This window comes from Aedes albopictus, chromosome 2 (assembly GCF_035046485.1).
Source record: "Aedes albopictus strain Foshan chromosome 2, AalbF5, whole genome shotgun sequence".
NCBI classification, from domain to species: Eukaryota; Metazoa; Arthropoda; class Insecta; order Diptera; family Culicidae; genus Aedes; species Aedes albopictus.
The window spans coordinates 333,771,893-333,798,688 of record NC_085137.1 but is presented as its reverse complement, the minus strand read 5'-3'; the positions used below and the strand labels follow the sequence as shown (position 1 = coordinate 333,798,688).

Genomic DNA, 26,796 nt, shown 5'->3' with positions numbered 1-26,796 from the left:
TTCATGGATTCATGGAACATTTACCATTATTTTGGTTTGAATCATACTGAAAGTTTCTCCACTCATCTAAAATTAGAACCAACCCAAAATAATGCAATTCCACCAAGGCTTCTTCTTCATACGAACGCAACGATGAAACCATGAGCTCCAGCTGATACACACGGAAGGTTTTAATAAACAGCATCGAGTCAGAGATGTAGAGTGGGTGCGTGTGTGTACAACCCAAGTCAATTCAACTGGCAACCCAAGCCCAAGCTGAAAATATGCGCTTATAGAGCGGATATGATTCCTATGCTATGAAGTTTATCTACTGGCGTCACGTAACACGATATTGGGAATTGATTTTTAGTGGATGACCTAAGGAAGCACGTTTTCTTTGCATTTGCCTATTTTGTTATGGGGCAGTCGGAATGAGTGGCATCAGGACGTTTGGTGGAATGAACACTTGGTCGATAACTATTTTATCTTCATTGATTCATCCAGTCGATCATTTTAATTTCTATTTAACTTGATGATTTTGTGGCTATATCGGTATCTTTCTACTCATAGTATAAGGGAGTAGAGATCAAAGTGGATAATGAAATGATAGATATGATAGAATTCGCTACGTAGCGAACAAGCAAAGTCCAAATAAAGTCGTAGCACTCGGGCTTGGACTGGGTACCAACTCTAGTACTGCATTTAGTCCCCGGTACCCAAGTTTGACGTTTGGCTGACTACCTTAATTCTATATACTTTGCGTCGTAGTAGCCGACGATAAAGTAGTAGCTTACGAAAACATGTCAAGCTTCAATTTCAAAGTTCAAAAGGAAAACCGAAACGACTTGTCTCACCAGACTGCCGCAGCTCAAGCAGCAGTTTTCAAAGCATACATGGCACTTTGTAAGGTACATATAATATTAGAACAATATCTACCAGCTCTAAATTGTGATCTAATTTGTTTTTTTAGAGCGAAACGCAACCCGACCGTGGCCGACTTGAACAAGGATACTTGAGTACTTGGTAGAAGAGGGCAAGAATCAAGTCTGAGTTCAAAATAAACTTTTATAAATTTTACTTCATTATGTTTTATTTTCATTATCGTTAAATTTTATGAAGACTTCTGACCGAAGGTACTCCTTTACGGTACTGAAAACTGGTTTATGCTGGATAGGAGATCGTTGTAGCCATATATATATTTATTCACAAACGGTTATGACGACAGCGGTTACAATTTAGCGTCAGTTCGGCTATACGTTCTCCCTGGTTGTTTCTGCATGCAAGAGAATTATGCCGGAAACGGAGCGAGGTATCGAGTCCCAGCCAGCTGAAGATTTACCGCGTTATAAGAAAGACGATTGAAAGATTGCAGCAAATCGAAGGCCTAGACGCACCCATTCCTTTCAACATCGTTCCAAATTGAAGCATCAGTGATAGGACAATTTAGGCAGTTTTTAATCCGAATCCATCAGTTTTAAAATCCTTCGAGCATTCCTAAAATGAAACGAAGGATAGTAAAAGGCGCACACCACGAAATTTGATTTTGATACGCCAACATTTTTCATGTTTACACTTGGATAAACAAACTGCTGATTGCTGATAGCAACAATAACGGAGTACTAGATATCCAATTTGGAGTGAAATGCAAGGTAATGTTCATTGCAGGTATTATACATTTTTGCTCTAGTACTCCATGAGCCCCGAAATTTTACACCAATGTATGGGACATGAACGACTTTATTTGGACTTTGGAACAAGTGTGAAAATTTTATAGAAGGTGAAATTAGGCAAGTAGGCCATGTATTGAACGAATACATCGAATGCGTGAAACTTCTGCCGTGCGACCTGTGCTTTTAAACAGATCGGCTTGGTTGGTAGTTCATACCGCCTTACCAAGACTGGCAAAAGTTCGACTGCCTATGTATTGTTCTGTTTTCATCACAAATTCTATTGATCGGTAGCTTTTTCGGAATTCGCACTCCGTTTATAGGGGTATGCCTATATCGCGGCGTGTTCTTCCTATTAGCTTTTTCGATCTTATAGGATAGAACACTTTTTCTTTTTAAGCCAAACTTTTTATAACATATTCTGATTTATCGACCGTATTCTATTAATAACTTGATGATTTTGTGGCTATATCGGTCTCTTTCTACTCATAGTATAAGGGAGTAGAGATCAAAGCGGATAATGAAATGATAGATATGATAGAATTCGCTAGGTAGCGAACAAGTGTGAAAATTTTATAGAAGGTGAAAAGCCAAGCCCATCTGCCCAAGCCGATCTATTTAAAAGCACAGGTTGCACGGCAGAAGTTTCACGCATTCGATGTATTCGTTCAATTATTATTATTATTATTATTCACCGTCTTCGAATATATGGCCTACTTGCCTAATTTCACCTTCTATAAAATTTTCACGCTTGTTCGCTACCTAGCGAATTCTATCATATCTATCATTTCATTATCCACTTTGATCTCTACTCCCTTATACTATGAGTAGAAAGAGACCGATATAGCCACAACATCATCAAGTTATTAATAGAATACGGTCGATAAATCAGAATATTTCTATTTAACTAACTAAATAAACCATATTCTGAATGAACTATATTGAACTCTAAAGAACTTGGTGCAATACAATGAAGGGCACAAAGATGAAACAGCCAAGAGCTCAAAGTCTCTTAAATTGAGATAATTATCAATGACAACGAAGGGTAATATCCGAATGACAGTTAGCTGAAATGATCACAGTGTTTAAATCTGTGTATCTTAACCTTGTTACCGAACGGTAACTTGGTTTTGTTTATGGTGGGGGTGTAGGGATATATATAATTGTCTAGCTAGCTTAACGGTCACTTCAAATGAGTGGGTGACAATCGTGTCGACCTAATGCCGCATGTGCAGGTGTAAGCAGTAGTGAATTTAGACAGCCGCCTGAAGGGGGTGGCGATGTGGGCGGAAATGCTGGGAGAGAGAAATATTAGGAGAGATGATCGTTTGACGTTTCTGGCCGATGAATGATCGTGGAGAAAAATCGAGGAGTCACCGAGAGATCGCGCGGGAAGACAGATGTGTGTTACCACGAAACGGAGACCGGTTCGGGGACTAGAGACAGTGCTTGTGACAAGTTTTGACGGTGCATGTGTGCAAGTGACTGGGTTGCGCGCCGAAACCGGGAATGTGTCAAAACCTTGGTCGACCAAAAAGGACCGAGCCAGGACAGTAACACGTGGGACGGGATCGCCCCCCCCCCCCCGGAGCTTCGTCGATGGTTAAAGAAGACTTTACTGGAAGAAGGCTAATCTCCAGTCCACTATTTCTATCCTGCCCGGACGAAACCCAGTGAGCACGGTATCAGGTGCACCTCACACTACAACTACCGTCGTCCGAAGCCTGTGGACAATTCGCCCCGGTACTTACTCCGGGCTCTCTGCTTACCGTTTGTGAAGTTCCGCCCAATCTCGCGGTGAAACGAGTGGCGCTCGACTGCCACCGGTGACCTTCGACGTTCGGTCGGCCTTATTGCGCTCTCAGCAACACTCCAAGTATCTCCGAATCTGTGAATCCTCCAAACAGCGCTGCCATCGGCATTCCGCCGCTGGTCACACCGACCGGCCCCCCCCCCTGAAGTGCAGAGTTAGGGGGCGATACCATTTGGATTCCTCTCCGCTTCCAGTTACCGCATCACGATCGTCCAGGCGTCCCGTATTTCGACAGGACGAACGCCGACAACAATACCACCACGAACACCACCATTTGTACAAACCGATCAATAGATACAACGTTTAAAAGGTAATTTTTTACTCTTTCCTTTAGGACCACCCCACCGAAAGCTCCCCCATCCAAAACGCCCTGGGACCCGGGAGGCAGAAGAAGGCCTTGAGTACCCACCCCGGAAGCGGCCGCTGGCTCAGACCAGCCGCTTGGGGCTTTGGCCGGTCCCCGTCTGGGATCGAGCAAGAACTCCCGGGGTCAAAAGTTGTTTCACTGGCGCCCAACGTGGGGCATTCCTGAAATTAAAGTTTCTCAAATCCACTCTGGTCACTCTAGGTGCAAAAACAAAAGAAGTTTGCTGACAGTTTGACGTCATTTAATAGGTTCAATTTCATCGAAATTCAATGCGAGTAAGATTTTATAACTGTGTCACTTCAGCGGGTCAAATTCGTTCTGATCTGGAAGCAAAATCTTGCGATCCACGGATGTTTGATGACCTTAACGAAAGAAACTGATCAGATTGGTTACCGTTTTAATAAAACATCAATTATTCCGCACTACGTCTACACCCTCAAGCGAAAGCCTACCAAATTATAATCACATACAATCGATCTTTTGTGTTGACTTCGATATCGCGTATGAATTGTTTCTCATCCAAGGGAATCAACCCTGCCTAGGTGGCGACGACGAATGTAGTATTTCGTCACACTCACCGCGGATAATTACAACTACCCGGGTATCGAAAAGTTCCAATAAAGTCATGACGAACTTCGTAGCCATGGTCAGGGAACAGGCCTCCAAATTCAGTACAAGCACAGAGGGTACGAAGCAATATCATTTGCCAGGGCAACCACAAGGATTGTCCTGCTCCACCGCTAAACCTCCATTTAGAAGTTTTGACAAATGCACTCTTACTAATGGAAAGCGATTTTTAGTCAATTTTCAATCGTTTTCTCAACGGTCAGCTCTACAGAAGCGCACTACCTTGGACAATTCGCCTAATCCGACGTTTGGTTTGTCCCGGGTGGCAATTCCATCATGTTAACCGTTCTATAACGTCAGTGAAATCCTAAAGTCGCTGGATTTTCAAAGAGCGCATATTTTCTACCTTAGCCCAACCAATATGTGATAACGGTTAGGTGGCTATACCTCACTTTTTTCATTGATTATCACTGAATAATCGGAGAGGAACAATATAACCAATAACCACAACCAAATATAAGAAGGCGAAGGTCAACGATCTATAGAATCGAGCCCGAGAGTGACGTATAATATCTTTCTTTCAAGCTTGGTTAAACAAAGCTTTAAAATTTGAAAGAGACGTTCGATATTGTGTAACACGTCGCACTTAATCACTGGCCACTGCATTTCACAAAAAAAAATCTTTTATCATACCTCGACCGAAGAATAACCCGAGTTAGTTAGTTTAAAACAATCTATTTCTTATTACACGTATGTACCTCGCCAGGTGATTGCCAATCAAGGGTCATTACCCTTTGAAATGGCTTACAATCACTATTGAAGCATGGTTGTACTGAGAATAGATGCTCCATCCAACGAGTTGTTCCGAACACTCGTGCTCACGGATTTTGTCCTCGAGTAGACTGCTTACTAAAGTGGCACCGTTCCAGGTCGCTGAGAGTAGAGTCTGAAAATTTAGAATAATCAATTGTAAATGTTCGATCAACGATCATCCAACCCAAAGGTCATTTTGGAAATTGCTGAACCTACCTTCTGTCCTTGACCTCTTTGCCTAAGGCCATCGCTTTCCGCGGAGCGAGTCCTGTAGGCGGTATAGGTAGTTAGGAATTCTCGTAGTAGCAAGCTTCTATACGTACGATACCCGTCTTTAGGAGGAGACGTCCTCAAATAGCGGGATTCGCGAAACCTACGCGCGCGCGGGTTGTGTTCCATAGTGAACAACAGCCGAACGAATACTGTCCGGACAAGTAATGATCAATCCCAAGTTGGAGCAATCGGAAAAGTTCTCTCGAGAGTGGAACTGTTATATTGTTATACAATCTTCCAACGCATACAAAAATTCCCGAACCACAGTAATGTACTGTAAATTCCGTTGAATCGTCTATCTATTGTTTTTCGTATATGGATGCGTGTTAAGAAGTAGTGTCGTGGTAACGATCGTCGAAACGATCCGTATACTATAGTCCAGTGTTGAACGGTTCCTCGTCGGTATCGGTACTGTCCCGCGTGGCAGTCGGTGGCGTGTAATAGATTTGGACCACGGCTTGTACACGGGGCAGTAGATGTAGTATAGACACTTAGACCGCGATACTGTTTATATCCGTCCAAAAGCTCTCAGGACGTTGCGGAAAGGAAAGTTCGAGTTAACCCAAGTGAAGTTTTGACATGTTTAGCTGGGAAAACTCGCAATGTCTTTCAAAAAGTCCTTCTAGGTTAAAACAGTGTACACTTTAGTGACAAGGCATGTGTTTTTTTTGTTTTGGCATCTAGTGTTTTTTGTTTGTTTTGATTGTGTTTCTTTGATTACGTTCAATTAGCAGTAATTTTGTACATAAAACAAAAAAGAAATTGTGAATTCCTTTTTTTCCCCTGACCAGAGGGGGATGTTACCGAACGGTAACTTGGTTTTGTTTATGGTGGGGGTGTAGGGATATATATAATTGTCTAGCTAGCTTAACGGTCACTTCAAATGAGTGGGTGACAATCGTGTCGACCTAATGCCGCATGTGCAGGTGTAAGCAGTAGTGAATTTAGACAGCCGCCTGAAGGGGGTGGCGATGTGGGCGGAAATGCTGAGAGAGAGAAATATTAGGAGAGATGATCGTTTGACGTTTCTGGCCGATGAATGATCGTGGAGAAAAATCGAGGAGTCACCGAGAGATCGCGCGGGAAGACAGATGTGTGTTACCACGAAACGGAGACCGGTTCGGGGACTAGAGACAGTGCTTGTGACAAGTTTTGACGGTGCATGTGTGCAAGTGACTGGGTTGCGCGCCGAAACCGGGAATGTGTCAAAACCTTGGTCGACCAAAAAGGACCGAGCCAGGACAGTAACACGTGGGACGGGATCGCCCCCCCCCCCGGAGCTTCGTCGATGGTTAAAGAAGACTTTACTGGAAGAAGGCTAATCTCCAGTCCACTATTTCTATCCTGCCCGGACGAAACCCAGTGAGCACGGTATCAGGTGCACCTCACACTACAACTACCGTCGTCCGAAGCCTGTGGACAATTCGCCCCGGTACTTACTCCGGGCTCTCTGCTTACCGTTTGTGAAGTTCCGCCCAATCTCGCGGTGAAACGAGTGGCGCTCGACTGCCACCGGTGGTGACCTTCGACGTTCGGTCGGCCTTATTGCGCTCTCAGCAACACTCCAAGTATCTCCGAATCTGTGAATCCTCCAAACAGCGCTGCCATCGGCATTCCGCCGCTGGTCACACCGACCGGCCCCCCCCCCCCTGAAGTGCAGAGTTAGGGGGCGATACCATTTGGATTCCTCTCCGCTTCCAGTTACCGCATCACGATCGTCCAGGCGTCCCGTATTTCGACAGGACGAACGCCGACAACAATACCACCACGAACACCACCATTTGTACAAACCGATCAATAGATACAACGTTTAAAAGGTAATTTTTTACTCTTTCCTTTAGGACCACCCCACCGAAAGCTCCCCCATCCAAAACGCCCTGGGACCCGGGAGGCAGAAGAAGGCCTTGAGTACCCACCCCGGAAGCGGCCGCTGGCTCAGACCAGCCGCTTGGGGCTTTGGCCGGTCCCCGTCTGGGATCGAGCAGGAACTCCCGGGGTCAAAAGTTGTTTCAACCTGGGCAGAGGTCAAGTACTGACGATCAAAATGTATTTTTATTTTGATTGATATAAGTGGTAAAAGTACTGAAAATAATAGCAAAAAATGTTCCTGGGACTTCTAAATAATAGCAAAATTTGATATTTGAAGATTAACCGAATAGCTCGCTGCTATTGGTTTGCTCTCAAAAGAGCTAAATATGATATGATGATGTTGGTAGGAGAGTACATTTAAGCTATTATTTTCAGTACAAACCAATATCACTCAAAATATGCTTTTATTGAGTTTTTGAGTGTAAATTAAGGCAAACCATCGTTGATGTGGTTACATACCAGATAAATTGAAAGTCCTTAGATTCACACAGTCTTCTACATCATCACCATCCTAACACAAAAAAACTTGCGAAATCTACTTTTTCATTTCCCCTTCTTCTCAATAAACTCTACAGACGATCGTCTTTATCATTCATACGATGGGAACTCATATCTTGAGCAGCCCCACGAACGTTAGTCTCCAGTCGCTCCGACGCAGAAGTTATGACACTCACTGCTAGATGACTGTCACTCAGTTTGGCCGGGATGAACATCAAATGATTAAGTAGTATTGAAAGGCACAACAAACACAAGCATAGCACGCCATATGAACGTGAGTGTAAGGGGTAGAACAAAACTGCATGCAGTCAGAGCTACGTGTTTCACTGTGTGTTTCAATAAGAAATAACGATCTCTGCTTTTGGGCTATACTTTAATACCGTTTGTCTAATCTAATCTAATCTAACACAAACGTAGCCAGTACTAGAAAGCATCCTGGAAAATAATCGGGTTAGATTACGCCCAATTATTTTTCTTGTCAATATTGATGATTGTGGCATATCATAGATATGACACAAGCATCAAAGCGGCCAGGCCTACTACGTTGCGTTAACCGCAAAGATGATTCTTCGAAATGCTTCGATGTCATGTGATATCCGGATTGTAAAACATCGAAACACTTCTCGAATCTACAAGGGAGGAAGGATGCGTGGACATACCGTACCAAACGCTCCGAGTTACATGAGGTAAATGGTTATTTTGATGTGTTAAGATAATACAGTTAAAATGTAATCAAATAAAGAACAATCTCACCAAATGTGGCCGTTCAGGGCCAGGTCCAAACTTTGCCGTCTTCTCTGGTCCAGGGGTTTTTGTCTCGTAATGTAATCCTCGTTCATAAATATGTATAGGTAATTTAACGTATATGCAGCTACTTCCTCTTTCTTCGGCACAGGGAGAGAGTTTAATAATGCACGCGTTTAATAGTGACTTTAATTTAGTTACACCACTGTCTGTTTGTGAGAGAGCCAGCGGAACACAAAACTAAACCAAACTGCTTATAAAATCTGTCGATAGTAATGTCACTATTTCACGTTTCTACTGAAACCAGATCAAATTTTCACAAACCGCACGACGGGAACGAAGCGCGATACACAGCTCTTCTCTGGCAGGGGATCTCAACCCGAAAAAAACAGCTTTGTGGACATTTTCTACTGCCAAACAGAAACATTTCGGGTCAGAACAACAGTTACCAAAAACTTGTCCGATAATAACAAATACTAGCCATCGTCGGAACTGATTCCACGAAAAACCCGAAACACTCCCTCTCAACCACGCGAGACCGTGCAATGGACCTTACATTAGAAGGTTATATGTTTCACCTGAAGTTTCACTAATTAAATTCACATAATCACTATTCAATTACTTGAAATAAATGCTTGGAAAGCATAGTAGAATAACTAGCCACAGAAGTTCATTGCCGCGACTGTTCGTGTGACTAACATCTAGTTTGCCACGCCCTTACAGCGTCAGCAGCGGTACTAGAAGTGTCAAGTTAATTTGTTTACCAAAACAAATTGTACTCTACGTGAAGGACACTTAAAAATAGTAAATTATTACAATTAAAGTTATTAAAATAATGAATTGAGAAAAGTGACTACAGCGCCATTGGAGTTCTAGTGTATTTCTATTGAAAGCATCGGCCGAAAAAAAAATTAAAATAAAGGAACGAAAAAATGACAGCCAAAAATTTTTAAACGTCCGCGCGCGTTCACAGACTGCTGCGATCTCGCTATACTTTAATACCGTTTGTCGAGACAAACACAAAAAAGTATGTTTACATATAAAATCCCATACGAACTTCGTGATGGGGAAAATGTAAGCTACACCATATACACACATTTATTTGCTCAACATCACATTTGAGGGGCCCAGAATCAAAGGGGTGTAAGTGACCATTTTGTCGATTTTGAGCTGAGTATATTATAAAATTCTTCTGATTTCAAGCTTTCAGGAACTTTTTTAAGATTGTTCCTACGATGATTGGAAAAATTACAATAAATCAGAGAAAATTGGGTTGATTTTGAATCTCCATACATTTTGTATGGGAAGAAAAATTGGCCAAAAACTTTAAACCTCATTTACTCGAAAGTGGGTTTTTGTCACTTACACCCCTTTGCTTCTAACCCCCTCATTTAGGACAAGACAAAATCAACAATAGTACGCCACAATACTCGGTTTGTGGTTGCCACTCTCCATCCTCGGTGGCGCTCAATGCTCGCTAGGTCACGCTCCACCTGGTGCTCTCTGCGCTCCACGCCTTCTTGTACCAACCGGGCCAGTCGCAAACACCAGCTTTGCAGGGTTGTTGTCCGGCATTCTTGCAACATGCCCTGCCCACCGTAACCTTCAGGCTTTGGTCACCTTCTGGATGCTGGGTTCGCCGTTAAGTGCAGCGAGCTCGTGGTTCATCCTTCTCCGCCACACACCGTTCTCCTGCACATCGTCGAAGATCGTCCTTGGTCCTCCTCGAGCATGGTCCATGGCTCATGTCCGTAGACGACCACCGGTCTTATTAGGGTTTTGTACATGGTGTATTTGGTGCGTGGGTGAATCTTTTTCGACCGCAGTTTCTTCTGGAGCCCGTAGTAGGCTGATGATGCGCCTCCGAATTTCACGGCTCACGTTGTTGTCAACCGTCAGTAAAGGATCCGAGGTAGACGAATTCCTTCACCACCTCGAAAGTATCCCCGTCTATCGTAACATTACTACCCAGACGGATCCGGTCGTGTTCGGTTCCGCCTACCAGCATGTAGTTTGTTTTGGAGGCATTCACCACCAGTCCGACGTTTGCTGCTTCGCGTTTCAGGCGGGTGTACAGCTCTGCCACCGTTCCAAATGTTCTAGCGATAATGTCCATGTCGTCCGCAAAGCATACAAATTGACCGGATTTTGTGAAAATCGTTCCCCGGCTGTTGAGCCCGGCTCGTCGCATCACATTTTCCAGAGCAATGTTGGAGAGTAGGCATGAGAGTCCGTCACCTTGTCGCAGTCCCCGGCGAGATTCGAATGAACTAGATAGTTCACCCGAAACCCTTACGCAGTTTTGCACACCGTCCATCGTTGCTTTAATCAGTCTAGTCAGCTTCCCAGGAAAGCCGTTTTCGTCCATGATTCTCCATACACAGTAAAACCGCTCAGCACTAAAATGTGTAAGCCCTACTCATAAGTGCATAATTTTCAGACCACACAAAAATGTGTTACAGTTACACATTCTCAAAAACAGCTCGTACACTCGTCTAGATGCGAAATGTCGATATTTTTTTTTGTTTTCCAAGGTCACTAGTAAACCTAGCTAGATTGCTGTACAAAAATTTTTGCGAATTTAACGATTTTGCGGACACAGGAGTTGATTTTGTGAATGTGCAAGGGTTACGCATTTTTGGTGTAGTCTGGAAATTATGCACTTTTGTGCTGAGCGGCGTTAGCGTGTAGCTCTGCGCGGTCGATACTGTCGTATGTCGCTTTGAAGTCGATGAACAGGTGATGCGTTGGGACCTGGTATTCACGGCATTTCTGGAAGATTTGCCGTACGGTAAAGATCTGATCCGTTGTCAACCGGCCGTCGATGAAGCCAGCTTGATAACTTCCCTCGAACTCATTCGTTTTAGGTGACAGACGACGTTAGATGATCTGGGATAGCACATAGTAGACAGCATTCAAAAGAGTGATCGCTCTGAAGTTCTCACATTCCAAATGGTTGCCTTTCTTGTGAATGGGCCAGATTACCCCTTCCTTCCACTCCTCCGGTACCTATTCGGTTTCCCAGATCCTGACTTTCAACCGGTGCAGACAGGTGACCAACTTTTTCCATCTGAATAAGTTCAGCTGCGAACCATGCTTACCTGCTTTGTTGGTTTTGAGCTGGTGCATGGCATCCTTAACTTTCCACAGCGTGGGAGTTAGTTCATTTCCGTCCTCCGCTGCACTGGCGTCGTCGTTTCTTCCATTGCCGTGGTCTCCCGTGCCTAAGTTCTCCACGTCATTCAGGTGCTGATAGAAGTGCTGCTTCCACCTTTTGATCACTTCACGTCCGTCCGTCAAGAGGCCTCCGTCCTTATCACTGCATATTTCGGCTCGCGGCACGAAGCCGTTGCGAGATGCGTTGAGCTTTTGGTAGAACTTCCGTGTTTCTTGGGAAACACCATGGGCGAAACTACCGAAGGTGCGGGGGGTGCCAGGCATCCCCTAAAATTTGAGTGCATTGCTGTGAGATATGAAGGCGATGAATAATAAATGGATGAACTAATGAATACTTGTTTGTAGTGCACCCCCTAAAAAAATCCGCTGTTTCGCCAATGACGTTGACCCATCCTATTATACAGTCCGTCACTAAAAAGTGGCATTAGTATTTTATTCCTTGTTGAATATCTATGTCACCGCGACCAGTTGTTAGAACTATTGTCTAACTAAAAAAGTGGCATAGTTTGGTGGTTCATCAGCACAGGCCATGAGCGTTATTTTATTTCACTACATTGAGATTTTTACCTATTTTTAATAGTTCTGATCTCCATCCACAATCAAAACAAAACAAGTTCGTGCATTCTACAGATACAACTAGTTCAAGCAATCTGTGTCGAAAAAAAGCTTAACAAAAAACAACTAAACACGTTATATTGGAATGTCATGAGTACATGACAGACGAATGAATTTGTAATACAAAAATAGTTCTATTTCTGATGGATTTATGCAGTCGCATATCTATAACAGTGTAAAAAATAGAATAGATACAGCACATATCGTCGACCAATATTGCTTGAAATGGGTTGGCAGCAATACAAACAAAGAGAAACGATATCAGTGCACACGGGTCATTCTTGGATCGTTATGAATATGTATAAAGAATTCCAGGGGCGACTCGTACATCCAGCAGAGGAATGTGCAACGTTTGTATATGACACATTTGAGAGCTGTTTATTCTCGCCATCCAGATGGAGTAGCATATTGTTGGACCACGATACACGGATGATTGAAGAAAAGAATAGACAGACTCGTCCATCAACATCTATCTTTTCATGCGGCGTCCAAAAACATCTTCCAAGATACGAATAAAACATTCTTCTCGGTTTGTTGATTGAATTGACAAACGAATTTTCGATTCTAGCTCTTAACCAATGACCGAGACCGACAGCAGATTGCGACCAAAGCGTGTGGAAGATTGAATTTTGGAAGATCTATTTCGCAATGTGTTTCGTTCGAGATATTTGCATTCCATTGAGATTGGTAACTCTACTGAGTAGGACCAAAAAAATGCTTAATTGTTTTCTATGCTTTAGAAATCGAATTTTTAATCTCAGTTTAGTCTTACTGAAAGCATCAAGATACTTAACTTTCCAACCAATAAATAAACGTTACATCGGACCAAGAATCGTCTTAACCCGGAATCGAAGCGCAATTTGGCACAATATTTGAAAAATTTCACAAGCACAAGGTCAACGTACATCCGGCTAAATCCAATTTCATCGCGTTCGTACAATAAATCACTTCCTGCAAGGACATTGTGTTTCGGTAGGTCAATGACGCTATAAAATAAGAGTGAAAACACGAAACCCAATTACTAAACACAAACCTTTTTTAATGCGGCCCTCGTCGGTGTTGTAGACATCCTGCCGGCAGCGTCACCTACGAAACTCGAAAGGCAAAAAGACATATTCCCACAAAAGCTCCATAATTTGCTCCTCGTGCCAGTCAAAGCCAAACGGGATTTACACCAAACTACCAACGAAGCACGTTTTCCCCTTTTCCCAGATTCCCCAAAGCGAATTCGCCTTCCTTCATCTCGTCGGCGTGGGAGAAAAGGACCGCCCATTATCAGGGAGCAAGAAGTATCCTCGTAGGAGTGTGCGGTGAAGTCACAAATTGCCGTTTTTCACACTCCCCATGTGGTCCACACTTTAATAATGAAACGCGCCCGTTCGTTGATGTGTCGAACGTTGAGAACATAATGAAACAACGATTAATTAATTGTCACTTTCGCTTGATGTGTAGCAATGAACGAAAGACAACAACAACAACTATGATGCGATTGCCGTCGCCGTCTTCAGCGCGCTCTGTTGTCAGGACGGAGTTTATCGATCTATCCAAGTGGCATGTTGACACAACGTGTAGCTAATTATAAGAACACATAACGTCATACTGGAAATGTGTGACGTGCGTTCGGTGCGGATAAAAACGGAACCAAGGGTGGGGGATTTGAGTGGGCGAAATTCCAACACATATTAATTGTCTAGAATTTAGCAAAAGTTGTCCAGCAACTAAAATTGCATATGCTGTCCGCCTGTTTGCAATAAACTAAAAGAAAACTTTTTTTTGGGAATTAAACGCCACTGATTGTTTAGGATAAAATAGCTCAAACAATGACCGTACTAGTTGTGGTTGCTATTCCGTGATTTACCGGAACAATCGAAATTGCACAAGGAATCAACCAACGCAGCGTGAGAGTAGCTTACCTTTCTCAATGTGCACCTTCAAGAATTGCAAACGCAAATCAAAACAATAACGGTCCCGGGCACGTCCTTACGGACTTACGTTGCAACTAGAGACCATCTCCACGGCTGTCGCGGGATATAAAATTAATTGTAATGCTTACGCCGACTCATATCTATAATGGTTTTTGCTTTATTCCTAATGTTATATTAATTCAAACATATTTTTTAACAATAATTAAATCAAACAAGCTTACAAATTGACATCCATCCGTAGCTCCACAGCAACGTTTGAAAAGGACATTGTTGCATTTGTTAGGATTTTTTTGCAATTACGTTGTGAAAAGTTGAACATTTCAGTTGACTGAAGTGTACTGAAATGTCCTAATTTTCACCACCAATGCAAGTGTGCCGAAAAGTAGAACTTTTTGGCACTTTTGCCTGTATGGACTTTTACTTAATCTCGTGCCATCCGTAGATTCAGCCCATTCAGCCTCTCTTTCTACATTCACTGAGCAGCTCGAATCCGAATCAGGTTGACTTGAATTCAGATTCGAACTGCAAATGAAGTGGATGCTCGCACGTGGTTTCTACTGATATTTGCTTGTGTAGCTAATTAGAAAAGATCGTACTAAAGGAGTATTTTTCGTAATTACAAAAAAAAATCTATGCAACTCGTCGCAAAACTCGATTTTTTAAGCACTCGTCGTATTTATCCAACTCGGCAAGCCTTGATGGATAAATGTACGAGTCGTGCTGAAAAAAATATTATTTTGCAACTTGCTTCATAAGTAACTATTTTTGTAGCTGAACTGTGGTTTGCATTTGTCTCCTCCCATGAAATTCAGCACTACTTTGGAAAACAATTAAATTTACCTGTTCTTAAAACATTTCAGGATTTTTTTTGGATTCACCATCTTAGCTGGCTCGCAGTGTTCAATATTCGCCTGGAAATTGGAGTTAAGCTCATTTTCGTAGATGTATCGTACTCGAGATTGCGAACGACATGTTAGTAACCTTCCAGGTTTCAATTTTTCTTCTTCAATACAGTTGTTGATGAAGAGAAGATAGCCAAACAGTTTCAAAACTTCTCCAAATCTCCAAAAACATTATGTGTTTTGTGCACAGATGTTGTTAATCACGGCATAAGGAAGTGTCCCCCCGGAAGATTTAAGCTTGGGTTTATTCATTAATTTGCTTGGAGTTTGAAGATTTGGCAAGAAGTTCGAGCTCTGGGCTTCGATTGATGATTAGATGATAAGAACAAATTTATACAAGGATGACAACCTAAAGAATCGCGCGCCGATTTTCAAAAACGCATACAAGGAATCTGTAGAGGTTTTATCTATATTGATGAGCTGCCACGACAGCCGGAAACGTTCAGTGGTATCGTCAAAGATGTGTTACCGTACGGTAACATTTAATTTGATTTGCCATGATGTGGGTCAGTAGGGACCGAAAATTGTTCAGCTAAAATACGACTGATTCAAACGGTGCGGGCGGCTGACGAAAAACCGCATGCAAGACACACAAATGAGCGGGCGGTAACGTGAAATGACGCCTATTATACGACGGATGCACCAAAACGCTACACTCGGGACGGCCAGAATGAGTGGCACAGGAGGATCGAGGATGAGAGTGATGAGTTAGCCGGGGCAGTTCGTGGGTAACCTTCTATGACTTAAGATCACCGCAAATAAGAAGTTTTGGTTCGCGCAATTTCAAGTGAAACCTGGTTATTAGAACGTTCTGGGCACGTGGGTTTGATCTGTCTCTGGACATTTCAACGGAACAGGAGGACCACTTCCCGGCCGTGGTCCCGAAGAAGTCCGATACGTGTGCTTCGGAGATTTTCCCACCCCGGCAATTACGGAGACTGTCGGCACAGTTAAGTGGCCAATATTCCGGCTACTACCGGGCTAGACAACTATCAGCAGTGGCCACAAAACGCCGTGTACTCGGGGGCCATCTACCACGATAGCCATCTTCGAAGCCACCTGGGTTGGCCATCCATCCGAGTGGCCTTCCAAGGAACCACTTAGGCGTTGCCCTACCCAGTGTCACTAGAGAACCTCTCTACCAACGTTCGCCGGCCACCGCAAGGCCACCCGGCGAGTTTCGGATCCCTTGGCGGTGAAGTAATCGTCACGGTTGTAGATCTCGGCCGGCCCACTCCGACTACGCCTATCCGCTGCAACGACGCCTTTGTTGGTAATCCCTAGGGACAATGGAAATTCGCGATTTCGCGGAAGCCCTACGAAGCTCCTACCAACGTTCGCCGGCTACCACAAGGCCGCCGGGCGAGTTTCGGATCCCTGTCGGTGAACCCATCGTCACGTTGAGGATCCCGGCCGACCAGTGACCGCCCACCCCGGCTCAACGCGAGAACGACGCCCTCGGCTGGTAATCCCGTTCAACACCAAACTGCAACCAACGTTCGCCGGCTACCGCAAGGCCACCGGCGAATTTCGGTTCTCTGGCGATTAACCATCCGTCACGGTTGAGGATCCATGCCAGCAATTGACCAGCCCTATCGCCCACTCCGTCTACATCCACCGACAGCCAAGACGTCCTCGGTTGACAAGACACACTTGCCCACGTCGCTCATCGCAAGACCAGCTGCTTGGGGCTCAGGCCAGTTCCCGTCTGGGACTGAGCAGCTTCTCCCGGGGTCAGATGGGTAGTGTTTATCAACGAAAAAACACTCTAATTTCACGTCTTCTCAATTCAGTGGATTGCCCCTAATCTCTCAATAAGAAACATGTTTGGCAATTTTTCTTCGGAATCCTAATCAGACTAGTCAAAGCACTCACGACCACGACATTGCATAGATGACCTGATTATTGGACTTATATGCCGAAAGGGTTGATGCTAAAATTTACCACCGTTGTGCAGATTTTTAAGGAGGTAAGCACGGAAAAAGTAATCAAATGAATGAAAAATAAAAATACATAATTAATTTCAATGATATGTTTTCATGAAAGTACAATAAATCATCTTTGTTTTGATGGCTTCACATGTTATGTTTGTTACACTTTTGAATTGCAGATTTTGATTTCCCGTCTTTTTGCCGGTTTTTTTCCAGAATTTTCAATTTTTTCCCGGTTTTGATATTTTACTTGTTACTATCGGTTAAGGAACTGTGCGTAAAACGAATAATGAATCCCCATAATCAGCACTGCGCATGTATAAGATATAATTATGTCTCGAACAAATATTAAAATTACTATAATTCCTTGAGAAACCATAGAATATAGCTATAAGTTAAAATGTAGTCTACGTTTTGTTTGACTAAATAAATAAATTGAAACTTTAATGACTTAGAAATATCTATACTCTTCTCACATGATATAATCAAGCAAAAATATGGCAAATGGCAAAGAAACAAAATTAATATTCTGTAAGTGTTTCTACAGTTATAGCCTATTCCTTAGAAAATCTAAAAATGCCTTGAAACATAGAAGCCATGATTTATGTGTGCTATCTTTCACGCTCAGGAATCCGTTCTGATAAACGTGAACAAACAAACGCAAATATGAGAACAAGCAAATATACACCGTGAACTGGAACTAGTTCCAGCTGTCAATATGGGCGTTCTGGAAAACGTGAACTCTAGTTCACGGTGTACATTTCTTATTGTTGTTATCGTTGCTATGCATAGTTCCCGTTGCCGTGACTGGGAGTTCACGTATATCGGAACGGATTTTTTTGCGTGTTCGCGCCATGTGCAGCAATGTTGCCTGCTGAGTGCTGGGAAGCTGAACGATCACTGTTAAAGTTTCTCCAGTTGAATAAAAATCGATAACTAATTAATGAGATGAGGCGTCCAAATTGAATGTGGTCTTCGGCAAAGTTGTGGCTGATAGAGTAGCCTAGGAGTACCAAAGGTCAACTAACACTCTAGGGCACTTAAGGCGAAAATGGAAGCATTTCCTCAGTTTATGGTTTTTGATTTTTTATTAAATGACGAAGCAATATTTTCAAAATCGGTTTTCGTGCACATGTAGAGTATGTATCAAGGTATTTTCTGATGTTTTTTTGTAGTGGAAAATGTTTTTCGTTTTTGCAGAAAAACGAACGAAATTTTACAAAAAAAATGATTTTTGCAAAAATGGAAAACATTTTCCACCTCAAAAAAATTCAGAAGATACCTTGATCCATACTCTACATGTGCACGAAAACCGATTTTGAAAATATTGCTTCGTCATTTAATAAAAAATGGAAAACCAAAAAAATGAGAAAATGCTTCCATTTTCGCCTTAAGGAAATGCTACGGTCAATTGAATGAAAAACGCCCTTTTTCCCATAGTAATTCCCATACAAACTTTGAAGGGCTTGTGCACTCTCAATTTTAAACCAATTCAACTCAAATTTTGAGAGAAGGCATAGAATCTGGTAATGAATCGAATAAGCGGTGTGGAGCAAAAACGATTTTTTGAACCACCTTAGTGCACATAGAATACTGACTGAGCATAAAAGCAGACTTTATTCCAGTTAGGTTAGGTTAGGGCGTTACGCCAAGAACAATAAGATATGTATAATTATGGTATAGGTGCATGATAAGTTTCTTGACTAAACCCAAGTCTAAAACTGATTTCATGCTTTTATGCGTTTTGCAGCCATTTTAGCCTTTTATAACATCTGCCTTATGTTACGATTCAATAGTTTTAGCGTTTCGTGTTCGGAATTATGTACATTCAGTCTTTTCCCATGTTTTACGGTTCATTTTCTATTTTTAAGGCTAAGTAGCCCTTCATCAGCAGCCATGGATTTGTCGCTCGAAATTTCAAAGTGATTAACCTCAGCCACCAAAGAAAAAGTAAGTATCATACAATATTGTGCTCACTCACAGTGAGTGTGATGATACTTCTACATTTGCGTAGCTATAAAATTACTCACTTCTATCACTTCAAAAACGCAAGGCAAACAATCATTGAAAAGCAAAAAGTCAATGAGAGCTCAATGATGAATCATGTCACCTTAAATGTCGTGTCTCTATTTTTTTATGGATCATTCTATGGATTGTATAATTCATTACATGGAGCAATTAATATTCTTACTTTTGATACAGAGATTTTCGGCCACCAGCCCTTGGCTATCTCCGATGGAGCAGTTTATAAAAAATCAGGGATTTATAGTTGAAAAATTTTCTGCGCCAATCGACAATTTTTCATGGATGCAAATGACTATTTTGTGGGGTTTTGTTATGATTCTATGGAATATTGAAACGTTTTCAATGGATCGTTTGACATATTTTCATAGATCATTCGTTGCTTTTTATAAGCAAAAGGGTATTTTCCCTTAAAACATTGCATTGTGTCAATGGTTGATCAACATCATCCGGATTCAAAGTTTTCAAATTTGGCCTAATGAACATTTTTACAAAATAATGTTGTAATTTTTTGATAAAATTTCGTTAACAGAGTTTAATGGAAGTCCTTTCAGCACATAGTTTTAATAATATTTGGTTGGAATGATATGCATCGTAGAATCTGATTTAACAGAAAAAAAACAGTCGAAAAGTAATCTGGGTTAGAAGCAGATTATGGTACTCAAATAAAACAGTACAACAGTACTTGTACTCTAATGCCACGGCGTGTATCCTAAGCTTTCCAGTCGTAACTGCGTTTTGCTAGAGACTCATAAACAGTGCAACAACATATCCAACTGTTCGATAGCAAACCACACTTCACCGGATGATTCCGTGAAAAGTGGCACCCGGCTCGCAACACAATCCCATATATAAGGCACGCTCCAGTAGTTGTCGGTTGGCTAGGCTATTCTGCCGCGTCATGCCGCCGTTGTAGCTTCTGGCTGTCATGGACGCGCAAGCGACAATAACTTGCACAAATTGGAAGAAACGGAACCGCACGTAGAGAGACCGGATTGACTGAATGACTAAGCCAGATACAGTTTCCATCCGTCACCAAAGTCAACTACGCATTCGACCGACCAACCGACCGGCAGCAGGCGTCAAAAGCAATTTGACATCAACAAATACGTTGAATACAATTCAGGGTGCTGCTGGCTTTGCCATACAGCTAAAGAGCTTCCGTGTGCTTCTCCAGCAAAGGAAGAATGCCGTCAATATTTTCATTTTATGTTGCATCACTCTTGTGAACTTGAGAGCTTGTCACTTCAATTTCCGTTGCGACAGTGCAAACAATCCCCGCGACAAGACCTGGCATCTGATCTAATTTTAACGACCACGAGACCACCACGAATAGCATTCTCTCGTATAGAAGATTTCGCAATCCGTCAAACCTTCGTCGTCGATCGAAAGACCGGCCGGCTGGCGACGAAAATCGATTGGATTTTTTTTTGTTTACTCTGTTTACGTCTGCAAATCCCTCCTCACTGTTGGTTCTGTTGGCTCGACTGGTGGAGAGGATTGATAAAAAGCACTGAGCTATTCACTTAGTGATATTGATAATAATGTTGTGTAATTTTGTAATACCTTACTGATTGTAAAGTTGCTAAGAATTTTCCTCTTCGTTCTACAAATAATCTTAAATATGCAGATTGGATTTTTGATTTTTTGATCCGAATATCACAATCTTTGATATCACCACAGTTTACATGTGTTTGAGAACAGTAACTAGCAAAAACAGAACATTCAATCGCACATGTTTTACAACCGTTTGATTTCTCTAGAGCGGATTCCCGCGAGAGCATTTTTTTTCCTGTGGTTTCACGATCAAAATCCACATCGTGGGAGTACCTACTCTACCACCCATCAATAATAATCCCTGACGACGACCGGTCATGTAAACACAAACAGACTCGAGAGAGCACATCTGCAATGCATCTATCTCTTTACCATTTTGCCATTATTTATTGCTCCATCGTTCTGTAGAGAGGGGGGATGGCGCTCTGATCTGGTTACTGTTATTTACAGAGCATCGGAATTTGAATGGATGACTTTGGTGATTGGATTTTTATGCGCATTTTGATGTGGAATGAACGGTTTACAATGATGTTTTCCCTATCAATGATTTGCGTTCTAACATTCGCATGAAAATGCGTAAACATAATGGATACCGTCTTTTTTACGGATTAACGTGATGTGATTGAAAGGTGGAAGTAGCACTTCAAGAAACACCTGCACCATTCAGAGAACGCAGGCACTGAGGATCATTAGAAGAAGAAAAAACTACGGTAGGACGGCGGATGATGGGAGCCAACCAGCTCCTTTGCTGAATGAAGTTAAGGGGACACGCCACATCAGCGCAATCATCCGCCATTGCTTTGCTGCTATCAAGATATAAATCTCGAACAGTTGTCAACTAAAATCAATTCAAATTTTCGCCAAAAATCGTTGCTGTCTTCTATTGCTACAATTAGTTCTTTGTATAATTAGTTTAAGTGAGGTTAGAGTCAAAATAAGTATTTCTGACACGCAGGTGAATAATAAAACCAGCAAAAAATTTTAAATGCTAAAGCAAATTAAATGTAATATGTTATTAATTAATATTGATTAAATTTATTTTACCAAATTTGGATGATAGTGTGCAATAATACACAGAACATCTATTTTAAGTTGAAAATTGATTGAGATACCAATAAAGATTATTAAAAATTAAAAAATAAATCTTAGATCCTACTACGCATTATGAACTACAAATTGGACCATTTGCCGCCAACAAAGTGCTATCCCAGATTATCTTCCCTCGTTTATCACCTATGACGAATCAGTTCGTGGGAAGTTATCAAACAGGCTTCGTAGATGGCCGGTCGACAACGGACTAGATCTACACCGTACGGAAAATCCTAAAGAAATGCAATGTATATCAGATCTTCACGCATCACCCGTTCATAGATTTCAAGGAAACATACAACAGTATCGACCACGCAGAGCTATGCAAGCCTCATTAATTAGTTACCGATTTTTGTAATAATACACAGTCTCCAGATAGCCTAGTGGTTAAGGCTATGGATCGCCAATCCGAAGACGGCGGGTTCGATTCCCGTTCTGGTCGGGAAAATTTTCTCGACTCCCTGGGCAAAGTGTATCATTGTACTTACCTCACCATATACTAATTCATGCAATGGCAGGCATAGAAAGCCCTTCAATTTATAACTGTGGAAGTGCTCAAAGAACACTAAGTTGAAGCGAGGCAGGCCAAGTCCCAGTGGGGACGTCGAACCATAAAGAAGAAGAAGAAGTACTCAGTACACGACGCGACCCCTCCCAGATTAACAAGAGTCCCTTTGTTTGGTATTCATTGACAACGAAAAAGTTTTCGATCATTTGAACCACGAACGATGTCTGCGATTTATAATTCGTGCCTCGTGGCTTCACAATTTGATCTCGAATATTGAGCTCCATCGACGATGCCGCCATCAGAAACCGATATTAACATAAACATTAAGCACGTCGCACAAATTCGTATACATATTCCGTTACAATAGAACAGAGATTTGGGGCTAATCACTGACTCTAAAACAAATTTGACGCAATTCTCCAACGGTCGAAAGCTGTCCTGGGCACGTCCTTGGGACAGCTGAGGGATGGGGAAGGAAGATTAGTTGAACACCTAAGATGATATGTAGAAACCTTTATGTCCTTTCGGGCCTAGATTTCACAGGAATTTGGATGTTGTTAGTGGAAAGGTTAAGTCCAAAGGATACGTTTGGTCAACGTTCACGCACTGAAACGATATACAGGAACAAGCTCGCCAAACTATACGACTTCCAGGATGGAATTGTTGATATCCATTTGCGTCTCCCAGACAGAGTCCAACAGCAATATCCCCAGAAATTACACAGAAATCGCCCGAAAATGAAGACGAATTCTGTCATCCCGATGGGAATAAGACAAACTCTCTCAACAATCACGAATTTACCTAGGGTCTCGCCGCTTGGGCGGTGGCTTCTATATTCGTCTGTTTTCCACTATCACTCAGTCAATTTTGAACCAATTGACTTGAAATGTTGTACACGGGTAGATACTATACCTATCTCACCACATTCCAAAAGTTGAGTTAATTGGTTCAAATTTGACTGAGTTATAGTGGAAAACAGACGAATATACAGGGGATGGCCAAAATGTTTGGGATAGGCAACTTTTTTTCTCTCACAAAAAAATTCAACATGCTATAACTTTTCGTAGAGTGCATCAAAAAATCTCAAATTTTGACTGTTTATCAACATGTTATATGTGCATCACTGGTACAAAATTGTGCTCCATAGATTAAACTTTCGCAAAGTTATAACCGTTCGGATGAAACACTATTTTTTAGACAACTCATTTTTGAGCTGTCATATCCCGGAAACCAGTGAACCGAATTGAATGAAATTTTGAACGTACACTAACAATATACAGATGCTTCACAAACTATTAAAACATAGATAGTTTTTGAACGTTGAAAAAAGTTATCATGGGTTGTCACTTTTTGGATTTTTCTCGAAAAAAGGTATTTTTTTTACATCAATGTCAATAAATTTTAGTGTTGATGTCCAAAGATTTTTCGCTTCTGTGCTCAAGTTATCTCTAATCAGATATATTAGAGCCTATTTAGATTGAAGAAAGAACACATTTAGCAATTTTTGTATGGTATTGTAAATTTGACTTATTTTCTTCTATATGGGTAAAAATTTCAACCCGGTATAACTTAATTCGTCGTTAGAAAATATTACATTTTATAACGTTGTATTAAGTATCAATATATTGTTCATAAAAATGAGTTGTCTAAAAAATAGTGTTTTACCCGAACGGTTCTAACTTCGCGAAAAATTATTCAATCGAGCCCAATTTTGTACCAATCATGAACATATAACAGGTTGATAAACAGTCAAAATTTGAGATTTTTTGATGCACTCTATGAAAAGTTACAGCATGTTGAATTTTTTTGTGGGAGAAAAAAAGTTGCCTATCCCAAACATTTTGGCCACCCCCTGTAGAAGCCACCGCCCAAGTGGCGCGATTCCCTACTCAGCGCTACGTTAAGTATGTGAAGTATAATTTGCGGAAGACCAGCCGCCCAGCCGTTTCTTAATTCAGCCGGCCATATTCACAACAACGCGGATCAAAGAAAACGCATGACAGATTTGAAAACGCAGCCGCTCGCGCGCACAGCCTGCTATGATCCTTCGGCGAATCGTCATCAGAAACCGATATCAACAGAAATTCAAGAACATAAATGAAGGTGGACCACACACTATGAAAGAGCGGAGACGAAATCTGTAAGTAAGCGTTGGGATTGGAATCCGGCAGAACGTAGCAGCAAAGGCAGACCGAGATTACGAAGCCTCAACAAAGTCAAGAAAGTCGATAGGAATTTCACCTGGGAAAAAGCGAGCATCCGCCCCGGATGGAGATTTTTTACGTTAGCCTTATGTACCCTCAAGGGTATCAGAAGGCCGGCTCCAGAGGCATGTTATCCTCCATTTGGGACATGTGTGCCTCAAGGGTGCTCAGGATACATGAGTGAGTGACTGAGGGTGCTGTACTTTTAGCACTAACTGAAAAACAAAAAGTGCCATCAAACATTTTGTACAGTCATTAACCATTTTTATCCGCACGATAGATGGTTCTTATCCGCCATAATCCAAAACAACTATTGGGATAATACTTGTAAAGATACTTTCTAGAACAACTTCTTTAAATTTGATTTACTTGTTTGAAAAATGAAAGTCGTCATTGTCCAGTCATTGTCGTCCAGTGTTGAGAGTATTTGTGAATATTTTAGGTGTTTTATAAAAATAAACAATAGTTACATGAAAACTACCAATGTGTCAAATAAAAGGTTTCAATCTATATTTTGTAGGATACATGCAGAAACCAAGCTGATACTTGGTTTTTGCATTAAAAGTGGCGAAAATAGAAGCACTGCGTCAGTTTTGGCCAAATTTTCAACTTTGATTTCTATTTTGGACATGGTATTTCTTATGGGAGTGGCCAAATTTTAAGCAACCTGGCCAACATAGATATATAAGAGTTGATTTTTAAGAGAAATAATTATTTCTTACATTTTTAATCAATCTCTAAAATTTTCACACTCTTACTCATCATATTATACTAGCATCTAGTAGAAAAAAAAAAATAAATGTATGCTGATTTAGATCGCAACAAACTGAATAACGCACTATGGCCAAAACACCCGATTGGCCAAAACTGATGCATCTACCCTAAGATATGTGCATATTCATATTTTTTTAATGTCTTCGCTAAATTAAATTTCAATGGCAATTTTACAGAAGTTGATTAAAGTACTATCTACAATATAATCGTTACAAAAAGAATGCCAATTAAAAACTTTTAATAATAGATACATTTATCTCATTTTTTAAAAGGCCAGCAATGTATGATGAGTGATTTGTTCTCAAAATTTAATCCATTTTCTTTACCAATTTTTAACTTTATAGCAGTCTTGCGAATAATCGCGACCATCACGAGACAATCACTTGAACCGCTTTCTGGAGTCACCCTTCCCAAGGTGATACGAACCAGCTAGCATGTCACGCCTGGAATGACAAACATGTTGTGGGTTCCACCCTTCGCAGCTTTGCAGCGATAGCAGTTGCTGAGTATGCTTCAGGCGGGTTGCGAGAGAATCAATCTCTCTGAGCAACGATGCAAAACAGGCGAAGTAAGAGCGTTTGCCGTAGCCAGGGCGAACTGCGTGGTGCGCTCAATGTGTGCGTTTAAACTGAGCTATGCAAAACGAATAGGATTTATGACGTAGTACCGTGCTTGTGATAATATACATGCATAGTTTTACATGCTGTTGCGCGTACATCTGCTTGAGGCGACGGAGAGAGTCATGACATTCACATGAGCCGTATCCAAGTCAAGATGATTGTAGCAAAGAAGGGTGACCGGGTGACTATGATGGGATTCTGTATTTTCTGGTGTTAGCGACTGTAGAGAGAGCGAATCAGAAACCGCAGAGACAGGGTGACACAAGCTTGGTGTTTATCAGCTTTATTGTGACTTGTACGCTGATGCTTCGCGACACTGCTTTATAGTATTGACCACGTCACAAAATAATATTAGTTCTTTTTCGGAAGCGAACATGTGTTATCTTATTCATGATAATAACATTATCCGATCTTCCTATTTTGAGGTTTTTCTGAATACCTAGTTCTAGATATCAAAAGTGTAAAATTAAAAAAAAATGGAAAAACTCTCATATAATTTTTAGTAGTAATATTATAAAGAACTCTGAGAGAAAAACGGTAGAAATATTTGAAAAATAAAACTAATTGCAATTAGCTTACTCTGAAAACTTTTGGTTTCTTGAACCGTAACTTTGTAGGTAAAATGAAATGTAAAAGTGATATTATGTCTATTTCCGAATAGACAAACACTATTAATAAACCACTCTTCCAAAACCATACCATCAACCTAATAATTCCATAAACGTCAATTTGAAGACTCATACTGTTTTAATATATTTAGTATGTCGTTGGTATGTAATATGCAATGTAGATGCATCGAAAATGTGATCCGCCTTATCAATTGAATGTCCCAGAAAGAAACGAGGTCCATCACCTGTTATCGCAACCCATAACAAACTGATG

At 41.5% G+C, this 26,796-nt stretch overlaps 1 protein-coding gene and 1 long non-coding RNA gene across 2 annotated transcripts in view; one reads left to right on the top strand and one right to left on the bottom strand.

Moving 5' to 3' along the window:
* The window catches only part of LOC115254188 (cold shock domain-containing protein CG9705), an 89,509-nt gene that overhangs the window by 51,975 nt on the left and 10,738 nt on the right, over positions 1-26,796 (bottom strand). The window lies entirely within an intron of this gene.
* Positions 622-1,056, top strand: LOC134287203 (uncharacterized). The gene is made up of 2 exons (XR_009997113.1): positions 622-887; positions 950-1,056. It is a non-coding gene; the product is annotated as an uncharacterized LOC134287203 (long non-coding RNA).